The sequence below is a fragment of the Brassica oleracea genome, chromosome C9 (genome assembly GCF_000695525.1).
Source record: "Brassica oleracea var. oleracea cultivar TO1000 chromosome C9, BOL, whole genome shotgun sequence".
In the NCBI taxonomy this organism is placed as follows: Eukaryota; Viridiplantae; Streptophyta; class Magnoliopsida; order Brassicales; family Brassicaceae; genus Brassica; species Brassica oleracea.
Genome location: NC_027756.1, coordinates 27,237,222 through 27,242,274, shown reverse-complemented (window position 1 = coordinate 27,242,274; position 5,053 = coordinate 27,237,222).

Here is a 5,053-nt window from a genome sequence, read left to right as displayed (position 1 = left end):
AATCCCAAACCCATCGCGCTACCAGTGCTACACCTGAGATTGACAGGCTGCTGGAAGGGACTCTGAAGACCCCCTTCCCCACTCGCATCTCAGATATGAGGGTATCCGATCCGGGAAAACTCAAAGTACCAAGGTATGCTGGTACGACCGATCCAAAGGCACACCTTCAGGCTTTCCACATCATGATGGGAAGAGCGAGGCTGAAGGACGGCAAAAAAGACGCCGGCTACTGCCGCCTGTTCGTCGAGAATCTGGAAGGGGCATCTTATCGCAAAAACATAAGTCGGCGAGACCATCCTCGAAAGATGTAGATCCAAAAACGAAGAAGAAGAACCCTCGTAACGACAAGTATGTCCATTACGACGGGGTAGATCTCCAAGGAGCACACAATTACGCGATCAGCTCGGACCAGGGCCGAACCACGGGTAATACGTGGACTCGCAATCAAGGATATGATGAAAACACCTTCTGCGAGTTCCACCAGTCCCGAGGACACTCCACGACTAGTAATACGTGTACTCGCAATCAAGGATATGATGAAAACACCTTCTGCGAGTTCCCCCAGTCCCGAGGACACTCCACGACTAACTGCAAAGTCCTGGAAGCAAGGCTGGCCGCGAAGCTAGTAGCTGGAGAGCTCTCGGAAGTGACCAGTGTGAAAGATCTCATCCTCGAGACCGATCGCCCCCCGAAGCCGGACAGAAATCCTCCCGCGGAGAGATCTCCTCAAAGAAACCAATCTGGGGATAAACGCGGCAGAAGGCCGGATGACAAGGGGAACGATAACAATCGTCGCAGAGTCAACATGATCATTGGAGGGTCGTAATTCTGCAACTATACGGTTTCGGCCATCAAGGCTTACGTGTTTTTTACGACGAAATGCTTTTCTTCGTTTTTACGACGAAATCATTTCCTCGCTATGTTACGAAAAATTAGCGAGGAAATATGTGTTACGACAAACGTTTAACGACGAAACGGGTTTCCTCGGTAATTCCTCGTAAACTTGCTTTTACGACGAATTCACGAGGAAAACCGCCCTCGTAAATCTTTTGTTTTCTTGTAGTGTCGCATCAGGCAGTGTGGTACGCTTTCGGGCTAATCCACTCTGTAGCACTAAGTGCGTTCCTCCCGGAGCCGACCGGATCAGCCGATAGAGTCTATCAAAAAAAAAAAAAAATTCAAAACATTTAATTCAAACTAAACAAAAAGAATGTCGCAACATTGGAAACATTCTCTGCTTTAAACAATATACGTCATAAATGCTAGTTATAACTCACCTGAGTCACTTGAGTTAGGCCTGGAACTTTTATCTGAGATCTGGATTCGATCCGTGATCCGATCCGGATCCGATCCGAAAATCCGGATATCCGGATAGGCCGAATCCAGATCTGGATAGTAAAATGTTGGATCCGTCAAAGCCGAATCCGGATCCGTATATCTTGATTTTTTAGTTCGGATATCCGGATCCGTAAATTTTATTAATAACTATTTCAAAAATAGTAATATCTATACATAAAAACTAATTTTATTTAATATATTTTTATTTTTATAATAGTATATATAAATTTTATGTAAATTTTGTAATATTATATATAGAAATAATTAAAAACATTATATATATTTTTATTTTTAAATTATTGTTAATATTTTATATATATTAATATTATTTTTTATTTATTTTAAGGATCCAAATTCGGATCCGGATATCCGCCGGATATTATAATTTTTAGAAGGATATCCGACACCCGAATATCCGCGAACCCCGGATCCGGATAATGATAGTAAAATTATGGATCCGCCGGATAAGGATCCGGATCCGAATATCTTAAAATTGTCCGGATACCCGATCCGTCCCAGGCCTAACCTGAGTTATTCCGAAGCGAAAATGCTAGAGAGATTTCTAAAAAGTCATTTAAGACGATTCAATTTGAAAGTGATGGATAAGTTGGTGTTTCCTTCACCTTCTAACACTTGTTATATAGAACAAAACCTATACACTACATATCGATTATATTAATATGTGATTTATAGCGAAAAGTTTTCGGTTTTTAATGCTTCATTCCTAGGCAGATTTTGCTGGCTATGTTTTAATATGTGCAGGTTACACAAATATTCACGGGTTGTGTATGTATAGGTTAACTCACGATTACATTCCGCTTCATACGTAAACGAAAGAAGGAGTAGGGTCATCACAGTCATTTTGCGTCGTTTGGAGCTGGGCCTCACGTTTGGGCCAGAGTATTTTCCATTACCGCAAATTTTAAAATCTTTGTGTATTTTATGTGCAAATCGCTCTATTCAATATTCTCTTAAATTTTTGATGTAAGATACTTTATCTCTAATATTCTTTCTCGAAATGATGACTATTATTGGGTATGTCTTAAAATTTTAAAACATTTATATTCAGTTGAGAAGATTAAGTAAAACACTTATATCCGGTCGGAAAAGTTATATACTTATATTAATCAGGGGTCTAATGTACATATCGAATACTTGTATTTGAACAAAGCAAGCCAGAATAAAAAAAATATATACGAATATTAGCGGGTATTTGTCGTGTTCAGCCCAAAATCTACAAATGAGAAAGAAGTCTAATCGATTGCTAAATAGAAGGGAATCAACCATGTCCCAAAAAATCTGAAGGGCTTTAAATTGTTGTAAAACAGGAAAATAAAATCGGTATATTTATATCTTATTCATAAACATAAAGAGTCCTTTATATATAGGGAATTACACCGTCATAGAATAATGGAAAGACTAGAATATGGAAATATAAATATGGAAAAAGTACAAATCATAAGTCTAAAGTAAATAGGAAAGTAGCCAAAAGAGAAAAGGAAGTAGCCGACTCTCTCTCTCTCTCTAGGGTGTGGCCGTCTCTCTCTCACTAGACGGGCCAATTCTCTCTCTAAGATATGGGACAGTTATGGACATCCACAATATGAATTATAACACTCCCCTTGGATGCCATAACCATACAGAGTTTGTAATACGCTTTAGATGTTGCCTCATTAAAACCTTACAAGGAAAACCCAGTGGGATAAAACCATGGTGAAGGAAAAAAAGTACAACACGTATTACTCCCCCTGTTCTGAACATCACTGAAGGTCTTTCAGTCTACGCATCCCAATCTGATGCGTGAGCTTTCTGAACGTGCAGGTAGGAAGTGATTTGGTGAACAGGTCGGCTAAGTTGTCACTGGAACGCACTTGGACGACTTGGACCTCGCCGGCTTTCTGAAGCTCGTGCGGAAAGAAGAACTTAGGCAATATGTGCTTCGTCCGGTCCTATTTAATGTAGCCATTCTTAAGCTGAGCAATGTAAGCTGCATTGTCCTCATACATCATGGTTGGTGCGTCTTTGCCTTCGGTCATCCCACAATCGACTCGTATGTGGTTGGTCATGGACCGTAACCACACAGACTCGCGGCTGGCCTCGTGAATAGCCAAGATCTCCGAATGGTTTGATGAAGTGGATGCGATCGTCTGCTTCATGGAACGCCATGATATGGCTGTACCACCATGAGTAAAGACGTAGCCGGTCTGTGATCGAGCATTGTGAGGATCCGAGAGATAACCTGCATCAGCAAAGCCAACTAATCCTTCTTTGTTATGGTTAGTATAAAATAAACCCAAGTCTTTTGTTCCTTGCAGGTAACGAATAATATGTTTAATCCCGTTCCAGTGCCTTTGGGTTGGACAAGAGCTAAACCTAGATAATAGGTTCACGACAAAGCATATATCTGGTCGTGTGTGACTCGCCAGATACATCAAAGCTCCTATGGCACTTCGGGACCTAGGACATCTTCATCGTCCATCTTAGGACGGAACGGATCAGTGTCCAGGCCGAGAGACCTCACGACCATGGGACTAGACAATGGGTGAGACTCGGCCATGTTGAATCTTTTGATTACTTTTTCTGTATATGCCATTTGATGCACAAGGATTCCATCTTTAATGTACTCAAGCTGTAATCCCAAAGAAAACTTTGTTTTTCCAAGATCTTTCATTTCGAATTCTTTCTTAAGATATTCAACTGTTTGGGAGATTTCTCCAGAGGTTCCTAGGATATTCAATCATCAACATACACTGCTATGATTACAAAGCCCTGGCCGAATTTCTTTATAAAGATACAAGGGCTGATCGGATCATTCTTGTATCCTTCTCTCTCTAGGTACTTACTTAGCCTGTTGTACCACATTCGACCTGATTGTTTCAATCCATAAAGTGACTTATTCAATTTTATACAATGTTGTTCTCGAGTACTCGATTTGTTTTTCAACTCTATACCCTCTGGTACTTTCATATAAATCTCATTATCCAGTGGCCCATATAAGTATGCAGTTACAACATCCATTAACCGCAAGTCTAATTTCTCTCTTATAGCCAGACTTATCAGGAATCTAAAAGTAGTAGCATCCACCACAGGGGAGTATGTCTCCTCATAATCTATTCCTGGTCTCTGTGAGAATCCTTGTGCAACAAGCCGTTCTTTGTATCTTACTACTTCACCATGTTCATTTCTCTTTCTCACAAAGACCCACTTATAGCCGACTGGTTTAACATCATATGGTGTCAGGACTATTGGTCCAAAGACATCTCTCTTCTTTAAAGAGTTTAACTCCACATTTATAGCTTCTTTCCATTTGATCCAATCTGATAGTTGAGTGCACTCATAAATAGACGTGGGTTCATGATCCTCACTTAAATCCATGATTTCAAGTGCTACATTGCATGCAAATATATCATCAATGTCGACATTCTTTCTGTTCCATTGTATCCCAGACAAGACATAATTTATTGAGATCTCATTATTATCAGGACCTTCAGTACCTTGAATCTTGGCGTCCTAAGAAACATGATTAGATACATCAGGGCCAGCTGCATCTAAGATCTTATGATCGGCCGCGATCGCTATTAGGGTTTTGGGATCGGCCGCGGCTAAGTCCCGGGATTTAGGAACGGCCGCGTCGCGTCTAGGGTTTCAACAACCTCGGTTTCATTACCTGCACCTTTCTTAGTTTTCCGAGGGTTCTTATCTTTGGAACCTATTG